The sequence below is a fragment of the Podarcis erhardii genome, assembly GCF_964252035.2.
Source record: "Podarcis erhardii genome assembly, chromosome: 2".
Taxonomy (NCBI): Eukaryota; Metazoa; Chordata; class Lepidosauria; order Squamata; family Lacertidae; genus Podarcis; species Podarcis erhardii.
This window is the reverse complement of record NC_138498.1, coordinates 32001417-32026210: the sequence shown is the minus strand read 5'-3', so window position 1 is coordinate 32026210 and position 24794 is coordinate 32001417. Positions and strand designations below refer to the sequence as shown.

The 24794-nt window shown below is 45.3% G+C and overlaps 2 long non-coding RNA genes across 2 annotated transcripts in view; one reads left to right on the top strand and one right to left on the bottom strand.

Annotated features, from left to right (window-relative positions):
• The window catches only part of LOC309335118, a 47720-nt gene that overhangs the window by 5888 nt on the left and 17038 nt on the right, over positions 1-24794 (bottom strand). The window lies entirely within an intron of this gene.
• LOC309335170 lies at positions 9361-22953 on the top strand. Its single transcript, XR_014153418.1, has 3 exons — positions 9361-9701; positions 14021-14150; positions 22355-22953. It is a non-coding gene; the product is annotated as an uncharacterized lncRNA (long non-coding RNA).

Sequence of the window (24794 nt, the reverse complement as noted above, 5' to 3'; positions counted from 1 at the left end):
TCATTTGTTGTTGGCTGTGGTGGTCTTTGTTTTCATGTGTGAGTGGGGTGGGTGTTTTGGATCAGGTTAGCCATATTGATTTGTATACTGTTGGTGGATTTCTGTCATTGTCTTGTTGGGCTGTGTGTGTGATAAAGGGGAACCATACCGGGGTGAAGGCATCTTCTTCTATTTGTCCCCGTGACAGTTTCAGTTTATTGGTTAATTTTTCTAGTAAGGCTGTTTCCCATACTATTTGGAACCACTGATCCATAGATGCTCTGCTTTTGAAGAATACCAAGCCAGCTCTGGAACCAGTACTTACCCAGTGGAAAGCTTTGAGAAATGCTACACAGGGAGGGACTGTGCCAAAAATAAAGGGGTTGGGCTCCTTAGGAATGCCAGTTTAGCTGGGCATCTAAATAGCTCACCTTTATTACTGGTTCCAGTTACAGATAGGTAGCCGTGTTGGTCTGCCATAGTCAAAACAAAATAAACAAATTCCTTCCAGTAGCACCTTAAAGACCAACTAAGTTAGTTCTTGGTATGAGCTTTCGTGTGCATGCACACTTCTTCAGATACACTGAAACAGAAGTCACCAGACCCTTCTATATAGTGAGAAGGTGGGGAGGGGTATTACTCAGAAGGGTGGTGGGAATGGGTGATTGGCAGATAGCTGTGATGAGCCTGTTGACGACTCTTAACGACTGCAATAGGTCTTACAGGAAAAAGCAATGGGTGAGAAGGTGAAAAATGGCTTTGTCATGTATAATGAGATAAGAATGCAATGTCTTTGTTCAGACCAGGTCTCTCCATGGTTTTAAGTTTGGTAATAAGTTGCAATTCAGCAGCTTCTCTTTTTTATTACTGGTATTATTGAACCCACAGCAGAATAGCTAAGTGACTTGTTGGCTACTTTTGAATATAGAGCAGTAGGATTTACAGTATTTTTGTTGGAAGGCTCAAGGCAAGAACGTGGAGTGAGATGTCATAGTTTATTCAGAATCCCCTTGGATCAAACTTCACTTTAACTAAACAATTTGATTTAATAACATAATATACACTGTAGCCAGTTTAAATTATCAAGAAAGCCTGGTCTAACTTCTGAACTTGCCCAGCTACTAAATGGGCAGGTAGCTTCTCTTACATGCTGCAGCAATAAAAAAAGGTAAAGGTAAAGGACCCCTGGACGGTTAAGTCCAGTCAAAGGGGTTGCAGCGCTCATCTCGTTTTCAGGCCGAGGGAGCCGGTGTTTGTCCACAGACAGCATTTCCAGGTCATGTGGCTAGCATGACTAAACTACTTCTAGTGCAACTGAACACCGTGACAGAAACCAGAGTGCACGGAAACACCGTTTACCTTCCCGCCACAGCGGTACCTATTACCGTAATCTACTTGCACTGGCGTGCTTTCAAACTGCTAGGTAGGCAGGAGCTGGGACAGAGCAACAGGAGCTCACTCCGTTGAGTGGATTCGAACCGCTAACCTTCTGATTGGCAAGCCCAAGAGGCTCATTGGTTTAGACCACAGCACCACCCACATCCCTATTGCTGCAGCTGGGTCTTGAACCAGTAGTCACTCTTTCTACCTTCTTGGAAGATGAACAGCATGAAGCTTGTAGGGCTCCACCAGCTAACTTCAGCGGAAGGCCCAGAGCACAGGAGTTGGCTATAGCTAGGCATTTATAAATATTTTCCCTTGGCCTAAAATGCATCAGGATGTTGGCTGGGGTGAAACAAAGGACAATATAGATTGCCCATTCAGGAAGAGGAAGGATGGCAGGAAGGCACATGGAGGGCCTTGGGCTGCAACAAAAGGTCAAACTTGACCACTTTAGGCATTTTCTACCATTTAACCCTGAACTCCCCAACTCTCTGTTAACATCTAGGATAAATGATAATTGGATAGGTTCAGGCTGGCATCTCTTATAGAGAAGAGTCAATTGCATCTGCCTATTAGCTAACTTATAGCGGGTGGCGCTGTGGTCTAAACCAGGATGGCGGTTCAAATCCCCACGATGAGGTGAGCGCCTGTGTAGGAGTGCAAATATCCAGAGTGTGGGGTCAGGTGGGATTACTATGAGGAATTATAAAATATGCATCAAGCCATTGTGTCCACAATGAATGCATTGGGTTGACTGGGTTTGATACATTGACAATAGTTTCTGATCAAATCCCACAACCCTCTGCATCTCTGGCCGTTTTCTCTACTGCCCATCTCTCTTGCTTCACAAGTCACGTACACAGCCCAGTTGCTCGCCAGGCAGGCTCCTGGGTCATCAAAGACAGTGGGCAGCTTCTTTGATGTAGCTTTTCTGATATGTTAATCTTAGGATGTTAATCTTAGGGCCAGGAAACAAATCTCACATGAAGGTGGTACTGATCGCTATCCTCCTGGCCATCCTTCTTATAATGTATATTGCTTGTTTATCACCTCCAGGGATGCCAGATGTACTCCTTTGTAGTTCTGTTCTTTGTTTACCCCATGCTTAAGTAGTTTTGGTAGTTTAACTTTCTCCCCATGTGGGGTTTGTTGAAATGCTTAGAAGAGATCTGATTGGTTCTTACGAACACTCTGTAAAAAGTTCTTTTGTGAATAAAACGACCTGGGCCGAGGGGTAGAGAGAGAGAGACAGAGATTATTATACGCACCCTTCCCAGAGTCTTGCTGGTTCAAGCCTCTGTGTGTATTCTTATTAATCAGAGTTCAATCCTTCCTTTACTTTGTGAACGCCTCACGCCCGTTGTTCGGTCCCAGCTCCTGCCCACCTAGCAGTTCGAAAGCACATCAAATGCAAGTAGATAAATAGGTACTGCTCCGGCGGGAAGGTAAACAGCGTTTCTGTGTGCTGCTCTGGTTCGCCAGAAGCAGCTTAGTCATGACACGGAAGCTGTCTGCGGACAAACACCGGCTCCCTCGGCCAGTAAAGCGAGATGAGCGCGCAACCCCAGAGTCATCCGTGACTGGACCTAACGGTCAGGGGTACCTTTACTATTAGCTAACTAGAAGGTTGTACTATGGGTTGGCTGGGGGTAACCCATGTTCTAGAAACACTAATCAAACTGGTTTAAAAAACAACAACCGGTAAGGCAATTGCTTTTTGAACAGTAGGTTTTGAAAAGTATGCTCAGTGTGGGTATTCCTGATCAAGCTGGACAAAATTATTATTGTGATGTCATAGTTTGGAAGAAACCTTCATGCGCTGAACTTGGGCTTTGCTTTGTTTCCATCTTCAGCAGAGAATAAGAGCAGGGGAATTTATCACAAAGGAGGAAGCGTTTGCAAAACAAGAACTGAAAATGATACCCATGGGTTTTTCTCAACCAAAACTTAATGTATTGATAGATGCAGCCTTACAGGTGTGCATCTCATGAGAAAGGCCATCTGGGTTTAGGAATTCATGGTCTCAGAGCAATGTAGGTTTAGATGCTCCTCCTGCTATTGCTGCACCTCAGTTCTCAGACATACATGCATACACTTACTTTGTCACTCACATTTGATCTTCAGACACAGGAGAAGGTTTACTCCTTCTTCTTGCTCATCTTTTCTTTATTGGTTTAGCCCCATAATTGTCTAGAAGATCATGGGCTCTTCCAAATGATCTGTTTATTGAGCATTCATCCTGATTTGTAAGAAAGCTTACATGGAAATTAGACAATGTCTGGTCTTTATTGAGCATTCATTCAGATTTGTTTGCAGGGAGGTTATATGAAAATGAGCTTTCATCCTAAATATACAGTGGTACCTCTGGTTACGAACTTAATTCGTTCTGGAGGTCTGTTCTGAACCTGAAACCATTCTTAACCTGAGGTACCACTTTAGCTGTCCTGCTGCCACTGCGCCGCCGGCGCGTGATTTCTGTTCTCATCCTGAGGTAAAATTCTTAACCTGAGGTACTACTTCCGGGTTAGCGGAGTCTGTAACCCGAAGTGTTTGTAACCCGAGGTGTTTGTAACCAGAGGTTCCACTGTATTCTTATTTGTTTGCACAGTTGTTATATCTGTCTTCCCATTAATCATTTGTTCCTCCCACACTTTTCAATGCATTCCCCATCACTTTTGTGGTTAATAAAGGTCCATTTAAAAAAGGGGGGATTTGTCACGGCAGAGCAATTTAATCCACTTTATTTGCACAAATCTACATTTCTGGAATGTACTTCTATCTGTCCTGCAAGAAAAAAACCTGACAGTCTGTAGGTGACTTCTTTTTTCTTCCCGTCTTCAGTTATTTTCCCTGTGTTTTGCTTCTGGCTCTTTTCCTACTGTGCTCTAGATCGTTCTCCACTCACTTTCCCCAACCACTGTGGCATCAATATAGTCACAAACAAGACACACACACACACACACACACCCAGGGTTTCCATCTAGGCATGGACTGATGCAGCTTTTCAAAGGGCTTCCCTCCTTCAGAATTGTCCCACTGTGAGTTTGGTGAACCAGTCATAGTTTCCTTTGGAAACAGCACTCCGATTCCTGCTGTGATGGTTCCAGGATGGTTCCTGGTTCCAGGAGGCTGAGTCAGGGCAGCCAAAGCAAGCAGATGAGTCTCCTTATTTATGTAACTTTCCTGAGATCCCACAGAGCAAAAGGATGCCACTGCCATGAAATTCATGGTCCCATCGGTGCCTGCAGCTTAAATAAAGAAATGATTTCTAAGGGTGTCAGCTTGAAATCTCGATGTTCATTATATATGAGTGAGGGAAGAGGCTGAACAATTAACTATAAAATGATGGTGACAGCTTGGCATCATAAATGGCAAAGTGAAAGAGTTGATGAACAGAGTACTGTATCTTAACCTGAATCAGGGTGAAAGAACCTATCAAGGAAAGAAGGGAGAAGAGAGGGACTTTTTTCCTGACAGAAAAGCTGTATGATATGCACAAATTCAACTGGCGCAGCTTTGGCCTGAATGGAAAGGAACTTCTGCCTGCCAGCTGGTTATTAAGCACAGAGCTTCTATCAAGAAAAAGGTGGCGGTCACCTGGGATAGGTGCAGGGGTTACAGACAGGCTTTTTGCAGCAGGTAGCAAGTAGCAGAAGTAAACAGTGTGGGAAATATGTACAGTTGCAGAGAGAAATGGGGACACGTTGTACTTTACTGTCAGGTCTTTGGTGAGTGGTTTAATTAAAGCTCCTTGCCTCACAATTAGAACATAGAGTTTCCCTAAGGGCTGTTTCTGAGCAACCCCAGAGTCTCTCAACCAGGTTCTTTCCTCAAACAGGATTTGCCATCCAGGCCACTAAACAGGAAAGGGCCTGTGCTTATATACAGTACAATAGCTTATTATAAAGAAACCAGTTTCTAGCTGGCAGCTGAAGTTTGTGAGGAACATGGCGCTTGTGATCTGATATATTGATATTAGTGGGTGAACTTTTTTATTTGTTTTCATTTTATTTTGATCGCTTGCAAATTACATCAGGACTTCCTTAAGGGGAAGCAAAGCTACATCTGCTTCAATAAGTGGAAGAGCAGGACCAATAGTTCTTTTCTGATCAGTTGGCAACAATGATCATCGGAGAGGAAAATAATGTTTTATGAGCTCGTGGGCTCTCTCTGTTATAGCTCTGTTCAAACATATGCAGGGTAAGCGAAGGTGCTAAAGGATCATGCCCACTGAAGTTGACAATAAAAACAGGTTCCAAGGCAAAGTCCTGATAAGTTTGTGTCAATGTCATCAACCTCTTTAGGGTTGCCATGTGTCCTCTTTTTCCACGACATGTCCTCTTTTTCAGGGGTAAAAATTCTGTTTTTAAATTTGCCAAAATGTCTTTGTGGATGAGACATAGACATAACTGGTGGCTGAAGATTTGCTTTCCTCTTCTCTTCTTCTGCCACTCTCACCAATATATCACTGCTTCTATAGCCTACATATAGTAGGGCTATTTAAAATGAGAGTTGTTATAGCATCCTCTTTTTTGCTCTTCGAAATATGGCAACCCTACTTATCCCCAACTAGTGAGGTCTGAGGGCAAATTCATACCATACATTTACAGCATATCCAACACACATTATAGCACATGGCTTCCCACAAATAATTCTGGGGAACTGTAGTTATTGCCTTAACAAGCTATAATTCTCAGGATTCTTTGTGGGAAGCCCATGTGCTTTAAACGTGCCTTGGATGTGCATTTGTATGGATCTGCCCTAAGTTTGTGTAACTGGAACGTTTCCTGACATTCAGCTCTTCTTTCATCGATAAGGCTTAAATCATTTCAATGAGATCTCTCTGTAGTGTAAATGCAAAACATACATTGAACAGATGGCACATTCAGTTTTTAAATCACTTCCTTCCACTGTCTATCCAACGTTTTATATATATATATATATATATATGCAGGTTTTGGTGTCCTCGGGTGTCTTCCCGTGTAAAAGTTGGGGTGTCTAGGCGACGTTTCGACGAGGTCTAGACACCCCAACTTTTACACGGGAAGACACCCGAGGACACCAAAACCTGCATTCCTGTACCCGTGAAAATCTACGAAAGCAAATATATATATATATATATATATATATATATATATAGCGGTCCATAGACCCACAAAACAGTTTCAATACAAGATACAGTTAAGACAACCAAACAACAGGCAAAAGAGACCAAGGTAGTCATTTTGTTACGTCTAGATAGAGCATGATGGTCTTTTTTTCTTGCGACCTCCGAAAGAAACTTTGCCATGGTCACTGTAATATCATTTGACCTATCCTCCAACGTTAAAGCATTAACACATGGCAGAAAATTGCATGGGGGTGGTCAGTGGCACTTTTTATATCACTGATGACAGCTTCCTGGATTTAACTTAGCCTGGGCATAATGAATACTGGAGAAAAACATAGGTGAAAGGGATGGACTGCCTGCTTTGCCACAGTGAAACATCTTCCTTGCCAACCGTCTACCAAGAGAGATGTTAAACTTTGGGTTGCCTGTTTTGCAGTGCCCAGGCATACTGCTCTGAGAGGATAAGAGGCACCGAGCACTTCCACGCAACCTGTCTGTTGACCATTCATCCTTATTTGTTTGCCGGGCGTTTAGACTTAGGCGGCAGTTGGCTATTTTAATGAGTATTCGTTCTGATTTGTTTTTGGGGAGGTCAGATGACACTGCTAATCACATCCAGGCCATACATGTAAAGCACTCTTTAACAATCACAGAGGATCCTGGGAAGTGTCATTGGTTAAGGGTGCTGGGAACAATAGTAGGTCTGTGAGGTCAGCATCCTTAACAAGTGACACTTTCCAGGATTCTCCATAAAGTGGAATAAAAGCTAAAGGTAAAGGGACCCCTGACCACTAGGTCCAGTTGTGGCTGACTCTGGGGTTGCGGCGCTCATCTCGCTTTATTGGCTGAGGGAGCCGGCGTACAACTTCCGGGTCATGTGGCCAGCATGAGTAAGCCGCTTCTTGCGAACCAGAGCAGAGCACGGAAATGCCGTTTACCTTCCCATCGGAGCAGTACCTATTTATCTACTTGCACTTTGACGTGCTTTTGAACTGCTAGGTTGGCAGGAGCAGGGACCGAGCAACGGGAGCTCACCCCGTCGTGGGGATTCGAACTGCCGACCTTCTGATTGGCAAGTCCTAGGCTCTGTGGTTTAACCCACAGCACCACCCGTGTCCCTTTAAAGCAGAATAAGAGTGCTTTAAATGTATCCTGATTGGATTATAGGCATCTGTTTGTCGGGCAGTTCAATGATGTGTCAAGTCAAGTGTCACACCACACTCCTCGGTGCATTTTCGCCTCACTTTCCTTATGACAAAACATCTGATCTTTTGGGGAAGCAGGTTTGCCGTACTAATCCTCCCTCATCAGCTATAATTGTGCAACCTGAATTTGCTGGTACGTGATTCAATTCCACTGGAAAGTAGTGATTGTCTGGTCATGCCCTCCCTTCAGACATGCTGATAACCAGTTTTTGATAAAGGTGTCACATGAAGGAAGGATGGCGGAAATACAGGTATTTCCCATATCAGTCCTAAAATTATGTTTATTTATATGTGTGCAGATTGGGCAGGGAGAGGGCCCTGGAGGTGTGTTTATAAGTTAAGTCCTACACCAAGCAGTTGCTTTGGTAGCAGTCTTAAGCTAACTGCGCAGCTTGCAACCGGGGGGGGGGGCGGGTGGTAGCCATCAGAGCGTCACTTGAGGCAGTGGCACTTGTGTTTGAGGCTTCTAGCCCTGCCTACCCAACAGTAGGAAGGCAGTGCAGTGGACAGCACTGGTAGCAGCAGCCTGCACGACTCTTCCCAAGATTCTCTATAAAGGTAGTGGCTGTGGGCTTGCGACAGTCATCAGGCGCAAGCGGAACCAGGGAAGCAGTTTCAGCCTAGCAGGAATGAGTTCCTAAAGTCACTTCCCCAGACTTTATATGTGTTTGTGCAGAATTCAGAATAGCGGGGGGTATGTGTGTCTTGCGACTCTCTTTGGGCTCATCCATACTTCCTTTTGTGCTGCGCTTTCTAGGCACAGGTCTGGGATTTCTAGTTCTGTGTCTGAACGCGGGGTTTTATTGTCCCATTGCTTCCTCTGGGAAAACCTGCGGAAAACCCGATTCAGTGGGTAAACAGTGGGTTTTCCTGGGGGAAGTGGTGGGACAAAAGAGGGGGGAAACACTCAGACATGGACCCAGAAATCCCAGACCGGTGCCTAAAAATCTTGGCACAGAAGGAACCGTGAGTGAGTTTTTTGTTTTTCTTTCTGATCTGCCTTTGTGATCTGTTTTGGGTTTTTTGGTTGTGTGCACTTGTGTATTAAGCCACACACTTGCTGGCTTGTTTGGGCAGGATATTCCTCATCGTCAGGAAATTATGCAACTGTAAAAAATTCCTCAAAGAATTCTGGGCACTGTGGTTTGTTAAGGGCTGCTGGGAACTACAACTCTGAGAAGGGTAAACTACAGAGCCCAGAATCCTTTGAGGGGAATAATGTGCTTTAAAAGTATAGTGTATACACACAGACTTAATCTCAACTTCAGTGCTCCCTGCATGAAAATTATCATTTTATTATTTTTTTAAGTTATTGAATTTATATACCGCCCTATACCCAGAGGTCTCAGGGCAGTTCACAGAAAAGATAAACATAAAAACCACAATATACGTAATAAAAATAAAAAGAACAACCCAATAACACACCCCCAAGTAAACCAATGTTTTCTATAATGCCTTACACATTCTTAATTCCATAATACTATGTTGCCCATATATGTAAGTTCACTGTGTACATTATAGCCACTATGGCCAATGGTCAAGGATGATGGGAGGTAGTCCAGCAATTTCTGAAGAGCCATAAGTTCTCTGCCCCTCCAAAGCTGGCGTTCCTTGCTTGAGTTACACACACTTTTAGTTCTTGCTTTGGGCTTGTGATTTGATCTAGATTGTGTTAAGTTGATCTGTGTGTTAACAGTCTTGCTCAGTGGCCAGTGACATGTTTAATTGTATTAGAGAAGAACAGAGCCTATTCTGTGGGCTTTTGCCTCCTCACCTCCTTGGACCCTGGACCTGCCCCTTGCCAAGAGTTGGCAATCACATTCCAGCCATTTCAAAATTCTTTTAACTCTTCTCTTACAGAAAATCTCATGAGCAGGATTCCTGCAATGCAGTGATTCACACACGCCCTCACCCGAAGCTGGAAGCGATGACTTTACCACCTCCAGGAAAAGCGCACAAGATGGGAGGATAGGGCTGTGGCCATTCATTATCCTTTCAGGCATGCAGGAACCAGATGGCAGAAGGTAGCTAATGGCTACATCTTGGAGCCCTGCCAGGGGTGTGGTTCCTGGAGCTGGAAGAAAATTCACCCCTAGGGAGAAGGGAACTTGACCTCTTCTTATAAACACCACTGTGCTCCTAAGGAGCCTGGGTCTGCTTGGACACATTGGCTTTAACAAAGAAAGCTAGTTTTGCATGCTTTCTGAAGGGGGCATAGGGATAGGAAGAGAAAGGCAGCTGTTTGGGGGAGAGACAGGGTTTGCCGTTGCACCAAATCATCCAAGTCAGTGATGCAGAATGTTAAAGTACATGCACAAGGCAACCTCCCATAGTGATGAAATATAATGACTATCATCCTGAGAGGTGATCGCTTTCACTCTGACTAATAAAGAGGGCCACTTACAAGCCTTATCCCTGTGCCAGGGCCAAAGGCTGCGTACATTTCATACGTTGAAAGCACAGGGCTTCCCGCAAAGAATCCTAAGAACCAGTTTGTTAAGGATGCCGTAAATTGTAGCTCTGTGAAAGGTAAACCAGTTCCCAGGATTCTTTGCAGGAAGCCACATGCTTTCCATGTGCCTTAAATGCATGGTATGTACACAGCCAAAGAGAGGATAAACCTTTTACATGCACGATAAATAATCTTGACCCCCTGTAAGAATGAAGCCCCCGGGGTAAATTCAAACTGCTGCAGATAGGGATGTGGGCAAAGCTAACAAATACTGTGGCAGCAGCAAGCTGCCTGATCTTGTGACACGGAACGTTTCTGAAAGTGAATATTCTGCTCTAATATTAGGTGGCCAAATATTAGCATGTGGTACACAAGGTGTGGTAGCTGGTGTGTGTCTTTAGAGAAGTCAGAATACAAGTGCAAAGTGGAGAAATCAGCTTTTTGTGTTGCAGCGATCCAGAAGAAGCTGGGACTTTGAGACAAGGAGGCCACCTTTTTTTTTTTTTTTTTTTGGCAAAGGCTACAGTAACATGAGAGTGACAAGTAGAAACGGAGAGCTTCTCTTTCCAAATGAAAGTTCCTTGAAGGCCGTGTGTTTGTGTGTGTGTGTGTGTGTGTGTGTGTGCGTGCATGTGTGCATTTGTGGGAAGCAAAGTGAGCTAGTCCAGGTCTAAGGCATAACTGTTTGTATATCGCCTCTAAGACCCAAGGCCATATGTGCAAGGCCTGTTCCAGGAAACGACTGAGGGAAGCCAGGCTTCCGAGTTCCCGACAACAGCTTCAATAACAGCAAATCAATGGGGGCCTGATCCCAACCAGAACAAGACCTCCCTGTTCCCTGGTCATCACTTTCCTGATATTTTCGCTATGCTGGAAAAGAGGACTTAATATACAAAGGACTTTTCCAGAAACGGCGTGTTTGCTTTTTGCATTATGCAAAGTTGTTTTGTTACTCTTTTGTTCTGGGAGGGGAGGTTTCCTAGATGCCTTTCTTCAGGGTAATGCCTGTGTTGCAAGGGTATCACATTTTTTCCCAGCACTCAAGTGACCCTTGAGCCGTCAGAAAGTGCTTTGCACTGTGCTTTTTGCAAGTGAACACATTATATTATTTTCTCCGACAAAGAGCTATTGATTCTTGACATTTGTTAGGAATGATATTACCAACGTTGTTGTATTAAATGAATAATATTGTACCTTTTATTGCTCTCTACTATATTTGAAACAATTTTAACTAACTCAGCACTCAAGTCTCATTATTTTGTTGTGGGGAAATGAAGTCCCCTTCCCAGGCAATGAGGCCATTTTGACTGCCAGGAAGTGGCATTGTTAGTAGTTATAGGTACCTATTGTATAGTACTTATGAAACCATCACTAACAGTGAGTAGTACAAGTCCTGTGCCCCTGCCTTAACAGCAGCAGATAAACTGTGGGAATGTCACTCGTATCAACCTCCCTACATTTTCTGAGCTCCGCAGATGGGGTCTTGAATCTCTGGGTGCGTCGGCAACCTGTTCGTTGGGCATTCACCTGATTGGTTTGTAGACCAATTTGTGAGGAGTTTTGCATTTCCCTCTCATTCTCCTTACTGCAAAAAGTCCTACTTTGTGGGGAAAGCAGGTTTGTTGTGTGTGATTGAATCCCACCTGAAAATAGCAACAGAATGGAAATGCCCTCTGTTTGAGGGCATATTAGCTACTGAGTTTTCACAGCAGCGGTGCCACCGTCTCTTTGGAATGGCTTTCCACTAGACCAGCTCTCTCTCTGCTTTCTGAAAATGAGTTAAAACATTTTTATTTCATTAGGCACTGGTGGGTGAATTTTTTTGCTGTTTTAATTGTGCTGGTAGTTATTTTCTCTGCTTCTATTTCTTGTTTGTAGTTTCAAGTGGCCTGCAATTGCTATTTAGTTGTGCAGTTCTTTTATTGAAATTTATGTATGATTTGCTTTAAAAACAGCACCCCACTCTTCGTATACACCCTCCTCCTCCTCCTCCTCCTCCTCCTCCTCCTCCTCCTTTTTAAAAATAGCTTTTTAAAGATTTCCCCCTTAGCATTAGAGCACATACTTGACTTTTACTTTCTTTACCTGTCAGAGCATAGCTTTATCCTTTTGTGCTATGTGAAGAGAGAACACCCCAGTTTGGATACTGAGTGGTCAGTGCCACCATAAACATAGTAACAATCAGTGCTTTTTTCTGGGGGACGCAGCGGTACACATACCCCTAAACATTTTGTGAATTTAATGGCCTCATTGAGGGGCAGTATTTCAATATGAGTGGGAAAATGAGAGTACCCCTAAACATTTTTTAAGAAAAAAAGTACTAGTAATAATACAGGGTGAGTCTTTTAAAAGAGGCCTAGTGGAACATGTGTACTCTGTATCCACGGGGCCTCTTTTAAAGGACTCACGCTGTATTAACTTTTTGTTCACATAGGGCTTGTCCACACTTCTGCTTGTCCCGTGCCTAGAAAATATGGGTCCAAGTGGTTTGCCCCATCTCTTTCCCAGGGAAAACTCACTCTTTGCTGCCCAATCACAGCAAACGTCAATCCGCTGAAAAGCCCATTGAAGTTTGCTCCGATTCAGCGGTAAAGTGGGTTTTCCCTAGGGGAAAGCAGTGGGACAAGTGGAAGTATGGAGAAGCCCTTACATGGTGAGGTGAGGGGGGAAACCCTGAGCTCCTCCAGGCTTCCTTTTCTACCACATCTCTAGGCACAGGTCCACACTTTAAAGCTCTGTGTCAAAATGCGCTTTCCCCCTCCCCGGCTCTTTCTCCATGAAAACCCCCCACTTTATCGCTGAATTGGAGCAAACTGCAGTTTGTGGAAAACCCGAATGGCCGGCTTTAAAGTGTGGACCTGTGCCTACAAAGCATGGGGGGGGGAGTTAAGTGTGGGTGAGCTCTCTGAGGGGCTCTTAATTCTGTTCCAAATACCCACTGCTCATGGGCACAACACACTCCACGGTCATCGGCTGATGAGGAGTTGGATGTTGGTGTCAAACTGCAACACACCTGAGCAGAGGGAGGTCAGAAACCTCCTGTGGTGCAGAAGGGCAAACGTTGGCTCAACTTCCATCAGCCTCCGTATTGGGATTTGTAGCCCAACCCGCCAGGCATAATGGGAGTTGTATTCCAGCAACATCTGGAGGGTACCAGACTGGGGAAGACTGCTCCCTCTGCACCAGAATTCGCTGCAGACTCATTGCTGAGGGAGGCCACAGCAATAAGAAGGGGGAGCTTTTGCTAATCCTAGTGAAACAGGAGGGAAAAGCTTGGCTTGGGCCTTGTTTGCTGAGCAGTGCCTGCCACGTTGCGCCTGGCACTTGCCACAGGCTCCAGTGCAGTGGTGCTACAACCGTGCCCCTGGCAGCTGCCTGCTGTCTTTTTCTTCCTCTGTTCAACGTAATTTGCTGGCCTGTGTTTGTGACTCACCTTCCCCCTTCTTACCCGACCAGTCTCCTCTGGAGAGGTTTACACAAACCTTGTTTGAAGAACAAATTAGTCACGATTCTCAGCAGGGCTACCCGGGATTGATTCAACAACAAATCCATGGGCATAAAAGGCGTTGTGTGTGTTTTTGTGTGTGTGTGTGTGTGTGTGTGTGTGTGTGTGAAAGAGAGAGAGAGAGAGGGAATGCCACATATCTGCTTGCTTTCTCCTTCTGGTTCTATCTAAACTGTACACACACACACACACACACACACACACACACCACACACACAGACTTATGCATGTTTCTCTTGCCAGAACTCAGAAAAGCTGGGATGTTTAATTTTTAGGAAAAGTGATGCTTACAACCCACCTGGTTTGCAAACCTTAGGGTAGGGGTGGGGATGCACTCTGCACCTTCTCAGAGGCACTTCCATTTATTTTTACCTTACGCGTTCCAGAACTGACACTAAAAACGGATGCCAGGGCTGAGTCTGGGTGAGCCCCAAATTAAGCTCTTGGGAGAGGACCCTTGCTCGTTGGCAAGGTTTGTATGCAGAAGGTGCAGGGTTTAATCTCCAGCGCTTCCAGGTAGGAGATGTTTTCTGTCTGAAACCTTGGAACGCTGCCATCAGTGTAGACAATACTAAGCCGGATGGACCAAAGGTATAAAAGCAGCTTCCTAGGTTCTTTACTAAACTCTGGTTGACCCTTCTAGGAAAAAGAAAAAGAAAAAAAGACTGAGATGAAAGTCCCACAGCATTTCAAGGATGCTGTGTTGGGAGCCAGAGGAGAAGTAGTGAAGTGTGTTCTGCCAGGGCTCACATAGACACCAGTGCAGGATGGCTGTGTCCACAGTGATCCCCATTTCAGAAAATAAGTAAATATTCAGTAAAAAACACAGTAAAAAAATAAGTAAGTATTCACCAAAGGAGCCCCAAAGCAAAATTCTAGTTGAACTAAATCACCTGATAAAAAGAAAAGGTCAAGGTTGTGGGAGCATGCAATAGCTTCCCAGTTCATTTGCCCCAGGCAGCTGGATCTGGTGTGGTTTGGACCATCCTTGTATCTTCCACAAGGCAGCCTTTACCAACTTGGTGTCCTCCAAATGTTTAGGACTATAGGTGTGCTGGCTGGGGCTGATGGGAGTTGTAGCCCAAAACATCTGGAGGGCACCATGTTGAGAAAGGCTGACATAAGACAGAAGCCATTGAAACTGGCATGCTATTTAACAGGAAGTTGAGTGAAGCCATGACCCCGGCCCCCGGCTGTGTCCTTCTTGCTGGCTCAGAAAATCCCCCACTGTTTCCCCTGAATTTAGTAAGTGATGTGAGGGCAAACTCAAACTTCTCAGCAGCAACATGGGTGATACCAAAAATAGGCATGGGAAGCCCAGGAGGTAAATCCACATCCACAATCTTTACATCTTGTCTTCCCACCAGTAAAATTGGTATAATAGTGACCTGCAATATGCCCGAGGCAGTTTGCATAGAAGCAATAAAACAATGAAGTGCTTACTGGAACTGCGTAGGGGAAAACCGAAGGGGCCTTTCTGTCAACTCTGGTACCTTTGGATAAAAGTAAACAAAGGGGGGCCCCTAGAAGAAAAAAGGAATGTAGTTCCCTCAGTCCAAGGTAGTAATTTGAGAACTGCATGATATGAATCACTGTAGTATACTGGATTTATGGGTGTGTACATGGATGATGGATATGCACGTGCAGATTATAAAATGGGTGTGTTATGGTTGTGTACAGACTGACGGGAAGCTGGCCCCACAGAAGAGTTGTGTAAGCTGCTGCAGCCTCCACTCCACCTCCCTGTTACTGGCTCCATGCTGCCCTATAGGCAGATGGGAGGGAAGGAGTCACAACGGCGTCTTGCTCAACCTGAATGGAATCAGAGCAAACTTGTTCTGGACGTGTGCCAAGCTGGAGAAACCAAGAGCTGGGAAGAAGTGGGGGAAGGGATGCTACAGCATTGCCTAGGAAGCCAGAGCTGGGTGATGAAGCCTGATGTGACAGAGGTGGCTGCTTTGGCCAGGAGCTGTTGCTTCCCATCTGCTAGGAGGCCATTCCGACTGGGGGCATGGAGACTTTGCATTCTGTGGTGTCGCCCTTGCCCACTTCTTTCTTAAGCCCCTCTATCTAACGCTAGGGTTGCTTTTGTCTTGATACCCACAAGCGCTTTGCATCCATCCACTTGCAAAGACATAGGGGGCATAGGAAGCATTATTATACAGAGTCTGACCCTTGCTCCATCAAACTCACCACCTGACTGGCAATGGCTTTCCAGGGTTTCAGAGAAGAAGACTTTCCCACCCTGCCTGGAGACACTGGGGATGAAACATGGGGACCACCCTCCCCCCACATGCAGACCAGATGCTCTGCCACTAAGCTATGGCCCTTCCCCCTGCTGAAGGTGGCACGAGGCATCTCCACGGTGAACACAAAGCGCTAGTAAAGGCGTAACAGCATGTGAAGGAAAACCCACACAACTCTTTGCATCCAGGCAGGCCAAGGAAGCTGGGCCCAATACAGTGGTACCTCGGGTTACAGACGCGTCAGGTTATATACGCTTCAGGTTACAGACTCTGCTAACCCAGAAATAGTACCTCGGGTTAAGAACTTTGCTTCAGGGTGAGAACAGAAATCGTGCAGCGGCGGCGCGGCAGCAGCAGGAGGCCCCATTAGCTAAAGTGGTGCTTCAGGTTAAGAACAGTTTCAGGTTAAGAACGGACCTCCGGAACGAATTAAGTACTTAACCCGAGGTTCCACTGTATGCATAATCCAGGTGTAGCCTCAATCCGTGATGGGGTTGGGGTGGGTAGACTGCACTGACTAAAAAAACAGAAACCTAGAGCAGTCGTGTGAATTTACCTCTGTAATTGCTGTTCTGTGCATTTGTTTGTGGCAATGTTTCATGAGCGCTGGGCAGGGCCCTAGTGCCAGAGAAACCGCAAACATCTGAACAGTTCTCCCCAAGGTGCAAGGGGGCAGATCAGAGATTTAAAGTGGTGTCTCTTTGAAATGGGCACGTGAGTTTGGCTCAAGGTCACATTTCTTGGTGTCTGCCCTCCCTGGCAGTTTTCCCGGACTATACCAGATAGATAAACGAGATAAAGTTGAAGTATCTTCTTGTTCCTGTTGTGTTCCTTTCCTTTCTGAAGAGACATTAGCCCTACCAAAAAAAGGCACTTTCCAAGAAGCTCTGTAAAATTTGGCAGACAGTGCTGCTGTGTTGGATACCAAGACACGTGTGTGTGTGAGAGAGAGAGAGAGAGAGAGAGGGGGGGGGCTATGTGTGCTGCAGTCAGGCTGCAAGGGTTAAAATGCAAAATCAGAATCATGCAAAGGCTGGGATCCTATAATGAGCAGGAACATATTCTGAGGCGATAATTGCAACTGAGCTTTCACTGTGCCTTCCTCCAGCCTGGACTTTTGAAGTTTGGCATTTCATTTGCCAAGGACTCTCTGTCCCATAAGAGTTTCCTTTTAATTTTTTCTAATGTTACATTTCATCCCATAATAGACTCCTTTGTATTTACAGAATAGCTGCACCACGAACACATTCAGCTACCTTTCATATCTGCATAGGCAATTAAAGGTGGTGGGTGGCAAAGAAGGAAGTAACATTCTGGCATTTGTGTCCACGCAGTTACAGGGATCAGCACTCAAGCAGGGATACATGCACAGAAAGAGAGAGGCGGGGATAAAGATTTAACTTCTAGGCATGCTCAGTGCAGTCTGAAAATTCTAGTGGCGCCTGCCCTGTGGAACGCCCTCCCATCAGATGTCAAAGCGATAAATAACTACCTGACATTCAGAAGACATCTTAAGGCAGCCCTGTTCAGGGACGTTTTTAATCTGTGATATTTTAGTGTATTTTTGGTTTCTATGGAAGCCGCCCAGAGTGGCTGGGGAAACCCAGCCAGATGGGCGGGGTACAAATAATAAATAATAATAATAATAATTATTATTATTATTATTATTATTATAGTGAGCACGTGTCAAAAGGTTAAATAGGATTTGCGTTTTACCAGGGACCGGAATAAGAAAAAGGTCTGTCTGCCTCTGGTATACAGTACAGTTGTACCTTGGGTTAAGTACTTAATTCGTTCCGGAGGTCTGTACTTAACCTGAAACTGTTCTTAACCTGAAGCACCACTTTAACTAATGGGGCCTCCCGCTGCCGTTGCGCCGCCGCTGCACGATTTCTGTTCTCATCCTGAAGAAAAGTTCTTAACCCGAGGTAATATTTCTGGGTTAGTGGAGTCTGTAACCTGAAGCTTATGTAACCTGAAGCGTATGTAACCCAAGGTACCACTGTATAAGGATGGCTGGACAATCTGACAGTGCAGTCTGCTTTGGAAGAAAGACTTTGTAGACAACAGTCCTTGTCCCAATGCAAAGATCCATCTATGCCCCGTTGTCCAACTGGCCTGGCTATGTTGCTATGTTTGCCCTGTGATGTCATGGTTTCTACTTGTCCTGAAACCAGCGTGCCCCAATTCTTGTCAATCCAGTGCCCGTTGGAATCCCCTTCAGATTTACTAGGACCAAGAATTTCTGGGCCAAGAATAGATGTTTTGGCACTTCAGCTTGCATGAGTCGCTGCCTTTCCTGCCAGGGAGCCAAGCAGTGGTTATTGCTTCCTCTTCTCCTTGGCTGCCTCCCCAATTTGGGGAAGAAGGAGGAGGGATGACATGCCTGCAACTCCTGTTACCATAGGAACAAGGTTTTGTTTAAATTCTTCCTCCAAAATGTCAAGACTTTTCTTTTTGTATGTGCATGCGTGCGTGTTTCTCCCCAACCAGCTTCCTGTTACGCAGGACAGAGATTTACTTGGCTGCCTTGGAAACCAAGAGGGATAGCTAGCGCTCCCCGCACTAAACATCTGCTCCAGAGTTTGTACACATTACTAGCTTAAAACACAGGATGTTGGTATGTATATTGCTGTACACAGCAGAGAAGGGGCAGGGATGCATTCACTCAATGCGTACTCCCTATTTGGTTTCCCTGTACCCGAACCCTCCCCTCTGTCATCTGCGCATGCGCTGTGATCTGCGCATGTGCAAGGGCCATCTCAGAAGAACACACCTCAGTTTGACTGCAAAGCGAACTTGGCTTATGCTTTCAAATCAGTTGGAAGCTGGTTTGAGGGAATACCCCCAACAGCAGTATTTCTCAAGAAATACAGAATTAATATGGATTATGGCTACAATACAATATGGATACATGGCTTCAAATACCAGAGGGGAGAGTGCACTGGAGCCATGGTGATGTGTACACAGCCCCAGTCAGCTGAGGAAGCAGAAACTTTGGCATAACAGAAAGAAAGAAAGAAAGAAAGAAAGTAAGAAAGAAAGAAAGAAAGGGCATGGTCAAAGCAGGTTCACGCAAGGCCGGATCTATCTGAATGTGTTCTCCCTATTTTATTTTGGTGTCTCGGGTGAGGCTGCTGGTTGAAGTTATTAAGACCAACAGGAAGATAATTCTGATATGTTTGTTCAGCTGCCTGCTTCCTAGGGGTTTCAAAAGCAGGTGTCCATCTCCCAGGTAGCAAACTCCCTGGTGATTGTGATGACAATGTGCTACGTTCAGTCTTGGAGGCAGTATGGATTGAACCTTTTCGGGGGAAATTCATAGAATCTTAGAGTGGAAAGGGACCCCAAGGGCCATCTAGTCCAACCCCTTGCAATGCAGGAATCTCAGCCAAAGCACCTAGGACAAATGGCCACCCAACCTCTGCTTAAAAACCTCCAAGGAAGGAGAGTCCACAAACTCCCGAGGGAGACAGTTCCGCTGCCGAATCACTCTTACTGTCAGAAAGTTCTTCCTGATGTTTAGTCAGAATCGTCTTTCTTGTAACTTGAAGCCATTGGTTCGAGTCCTGTCCTTCCGAGCAGGAGAAAACAAGCTTGTTCCCTCTTCCAATTCAACAAGGGAAGGAAAACCCTGCTGCCAGTGACCCGTTAACAATATCTCAGTGACACACACCCCACCCCACTGTGGCTGGGAATCACAAGTGGGAAGGGTGCGGTTGTGCTCAGGTGCTGCTTACACAGTCTTCCCACATTGCACCTGGGTGGCCGCTGTGAGCATAATGCAAGATGCTGGGCTAGAATTGCCTTTGGCTTCACCCAGCAGAGCTCTTCTTATGAAAGAGGGAGCTTCTGGAACCTTCCACAAGAGCTTCATGCCTTCGAATGGCATCCACGTTTTTGAAATTGCTCAAATGTCTATGCCATGCTGTGCCCGTAAATAACTAGTGCAGTGTAAACAGATTCAAAGAGCATACAAGGTCAGGCATCAAAGCAGGAGGCGTCTGAATGAGTAAGCTCTGCTCCTGGCTATAACATGGATTTGGAAAGTTACTCTGTGGTTCCTGATGAGTCAGAGAAGGATCAGAAAACACCAGTGATGGCTTCTTCCTTTCCATACTCGCTGCATCCTAAACCACCCTCAGTTGGCTACTACTTCTGTGATGATGTAGTTGGTGGTAGAAAAAGTGTGGAGGAAACTGAGCAAACCATAAGACAAGGCACCTCCAGATGGGCCTTTTACTGTGGTTGCATCCTGCAACATGTCATTGACGCATTAAGAGTGAATTTGATGTGATAATTATCCTGGACCGTCTGCTCTGTGTTCCATTGCATTCATTTTTATATAAAAAGCAAATTCACTCTCCCCTGCACCCCTGGCTTTATAGGTAAATGAAAGAGCATTTGTTTAATAAACCATGGTTTCAAGGAGGCTTGTTTCAAATAAACCATAGTTAACGTTAGCCACTCTTTGTTGATTTGGATGCAGTTAAACAAAAATGGAAGCCAGAGCTTCTGAACTCCTCCTTGGTCCTGCATTGGAGGAAAGGGAGGGGGGCATATGATACCAAGATTTGCTATGGCTTGTTCTTAACACATTAAACTATGATTAAGCATGACACTGGAATTGCACCATAGTCATGTCTAGTTGGGCTTTATCTCTTAGTTCTATCACTCTCCCTATCTGTAGTATACAAATCATAATACAGAGCTGCTTTGGGGCATGCCGTCAGCATCTGATATAGTGGGGCAAACGTTTGGGCCCCTTGGGCCCTGGAGGATGCTATGCCGCTGATGCTGACCTGATTTTTATTTTATTTTTTTACATCTTCCCTGCCCCTGCTGCTCCTCTGGAACATGCAGAGTGCCACCAGCCAGGCCCATCAAAGCTAGTGCTGGCGCAGACTTTTCTACAGGGTTGTTGTATGGATTACGCAGGTGGAATATAAGAAGCCCTTTAGACTCTCACAAAGCACTTTATGTAGATGCATTAATATCATTAATTCAGCCTAGTATCCAAGGCGCCTTGCCCTCAGAAAGGGCAGGTCCCATGACTTCCCCCCCGGGGCTACTGCTTGCCTCCACTTGCTCTGTGCTGGGAGTAGCAAAAACTGGGGCAATATCAGGAACTGCATCTTGCTGGGGAATTGCTGGTACTTTTTCTGTTTTAACTGTCTGACAATATTTCTCTTCCCTTTCCACGAACCAGCTCCCAGGTTGGGTGTGTATGTGAAGGATCGCAACCGGAGCATTTCCCTGAAACGCCAGCAATGTCGGGCTATTGAAGTGTGGGGGAAATAGCGAGAACTGGCTGCAATTTCCTCAGCATTGTGGCCACATCTCATTGTCCTGTTGAAACTGCTTGGAGTCTGGTCAAACAGGGAAGCAGGTGCTCCGCTCCGCTGTCCCTGCACCACATTTCGCAGCCGCTAGTTCCCTTTTCTCTTTGCAAATTATGCAAATACGATGACATTTCCTCCTTCCCTTGCCACCAGGAGAAGCACAGTGCCCAGATAAGACACTGGATGGGAATTTCCTCCTAGAGGAGTTTGCCTAATTGCCGAGATAAGAATAAGCGCAGAAGAGTCCTATGAATTTTCTAGGCAGTGGCCGAAACCCAGACAACCTTGAAAGTACCAGTAGTTCCATGAAGTCAAGAGAGTTTGCTGAAAGGCAAATTGATCTTGAAATTCAGGGTATTTTTGTAATATTTGTAACATGATGTGTTGGTCAGCTGGGAAACAACATGTTGTAGTTAATTTTACTTGTGTGACACAGTCCTCTTGCATGAGCCTAAGCAGTTCTTTGGCTCCTGGCTACCCTTTTAGCAAGGGTGGAAGTAAGATTTGCCTACAGGCAATAGGATCCAGGCCTTCCAGGTCCCAGGACCATTTTTAGCAGATGTGTAGCTGCAGCAAGCATGACCCCTCCAGACGTTCATATCAGTTTTAACCTGGATAGGCTTTGGAAGTGAGAGCTGGACCATAAAGAAGGCTGCTCGCCGAAGAATTGATGCTTTTGAATTATTGTGCTGGAGGAGACTCTTGAGAGTCCCATGGACTGCAAGAAGATCAAACCTATCCATTTTGAAGGAAATCAGCCCTGAGTGCTCACTGGAAGGACAGGTCCTGAAGCTGAGGCTCCAATACTTTGGCCACCTCATGAGAAGAGAAGACTCCCTGGAAAAGACCCTGATGTTGGGAAAGATGGAGGGCACAAGGAGAAGGGGACAACAGAGGACAAAATGGTTGGACAGTGTTCTCGAGGCTACCAGCATGAGTTTGACCAAACTGCGGGAGGCAGTGGAAGACAGGAGTGCCTGGCATGCTCTGGTTCGTGGGGTCACAAAGAGTCGGACACGACTAAACGACTAAACAACAACAACAACAACAACAACAACAACAGGCTTTGAAGGGAGGGTACTGACGATATTGTTCATTGCACTGATAATGTTCCTTCCATTTACCATTGCAGGAAAAGGAAATAAATGGATGGGGGATGTCTATCTACAGCAGCAGTTAATCCTTATGGAATCAGCCCCCCAAATTCAAGGGCAGTAGAGCAGGGGTAGGGAACACATTTCAGCCCAAGGGCCACATTTCCTTCTCGGCAACCTCCCAGGGGCCACAGGTCAGTGGTGGGCCAGAGACAGAAGTGGTTGGAACAATGAATGTAAATTTTACCTTTGTTCAGTAGGCTAGTTTCTACACGCTTATCTCTCTATCCTCCAACCAGGGAAGCACGAATCATTATCAGAGTTCAGTAGCACATCCCAGCTAGATAAAAACACTCATGGAGAGCCTGAATATAGAGGCTTGCAGTGCCACATTTGGGCCCCAGACCTGAGGTTCCCCACTTCCTGTAGGAGTGTTGTAAGATTTGGAGGCTGGGAATGAGAGGATTAATGTAGCCAGAGGCACTGTTAGAGACCTCCTCAATGGAACCTCAACTGAATGAAATATTGCAGCTGATGCTATAGATTGGTTTATTTTGTTTTTGTTTTTTTACTAATCTTGATGTTCAAGTAGCATATTTTATGAAATAAAAACCAGAAGGCATATAAAATTAAGTTACTCACTGGTTCTTTGTGTTTTTGTTTTTTGGCATTGTTTAGTATGTACATTATATTTATATCTATATAAAACACATGTGCATGTGATTATATCTATAAATCAACAGCAATAAATTGGATTAAATGCAGGTAATTTGATTACATTAGGCTGGTAGATCAAACTTTCCAGCACACAAGTGCAGGCACATTTTAAGGGCAGCCAAAATATCTCAGGACAGGCATAAGTGCACTGAAATAAATAGCTTGCTGTAGAAACAAGAGTAAACTCCCAACTGCTAATCTAAATGTGCTTCAGTGTGGCAAAGCTCCTAATGATAGACTCTTACTCTAATAGGACAGACTGCCAAGTCAGACTGGATTTAGACTCCAAGTGAGGTCAAGGGATACCACCCAATTATCTGTTAGTCCTTGTAATGCCCTGATTCTTTGGTCCGCTTTTGGTGGCAATCCTATACCCACTTTAATAAATGGGACTGACTTCTGCTAGGCATGTACAGGAATGCTCTGTAACAGTCCTTGTGACTTCATTAATAATAATAATAATAATAATAATAATAATAATAATAATAATACTACAGTGGTACCTCGGGTTACATACACTTCAGGTTACATACGCTAACCCAGAAATAGTGCTTCAGGTTAAGAACTTTGCTTCAGGATAAGAACAGAAATTGTGCCCCGGCGGTGCGGCAGCAGCAGGAGGCCCCATTAGCTAAAGTGGTGCTTCAGGTTAAAAACAGTTTCAGGTTAAGAATGGACCTCCAGAACGGATTAAGTACTTAACCAGAGGTACCACTGTAATAATAATTTATTTATACCCTGCCCTCCCTGACCAAGACCGGGCTCAGGGCGGCTATATAATACATTAAAAACACAAAACCAAACGATTGGTTAAAATACAGTTCAAAATCACATTTAAAATCGGAATAAAATTAAGTGGGAACCCATGAATCACAGCCGTAGGGGTAAGGAATATTAAATGTTCACCGGGCCCGGCCACCTGTGCTGGTTCCATATGGGCTGAAAGAAAGAGCCAAGGGGGCCACTTATATACAGGGCCCTATAGAAAAAAGGGGGTCAGACTGGGCCTGGACTGTGTGTAACACTGTGTAACTGTGTTTAGGATGGCAGCCTAAGAAATCCATTTTGGAGGGATTTTTTTTAGCGGGTGGGTGTTAAATGGCTCACAAGTTTATATCTCTAGGAGCTACTGAAAGGAGCGACTGCATCAGACTCATGATTTGCCCTTCAAAGTTTAAACTTGCCAGTGCTTTGAATGGTGAATCTGTTGAGTTGCTCACAGAAGCAAGCAGATTTAAGGGAGCAGAACTCTTTTGGTTGTGCTGGGCATGGCGTCTTCGGAGCAAGCCACTGGGTGCAGCAAGTATGATGCAGAGTGGAATGTGAGAAGCGGGGGTGTGGGGTGTGGGGCGGATTTGGTGTTGCACAGGGCACTGCTGAAATTTGGGACCCCATGGTCTGTCACTGCTGCTCATGCTGCTGCGACCCAAGTCTGAATTTATTTCAGTACTGTACTGTACATATGATCGGGACGCGGGTGGCGCTGTGGGTTAAACACAGAGCCTAGGACTTGCCTATCAGAAGGTCGGCGGTTCGAATCCCCGCAACCGGGTGAGCTCCCGTTGCTTGGTCCCTGCTCCTGCCAACCTAGCAGTTCAAAAGCACGTCAAAGTGCAAGTAGATAAATAGGTACCGGTCTGGTGGGAAGGTAAATGGCGTTTCCATGCACTGCTCTGGTTCGCCAGAGGTGGCTTAGTCATGCTGGCCACATGACCCAGAAGCTGTACGCCGGCTCCCACGGCCAATGAAGCAAGATGAGCA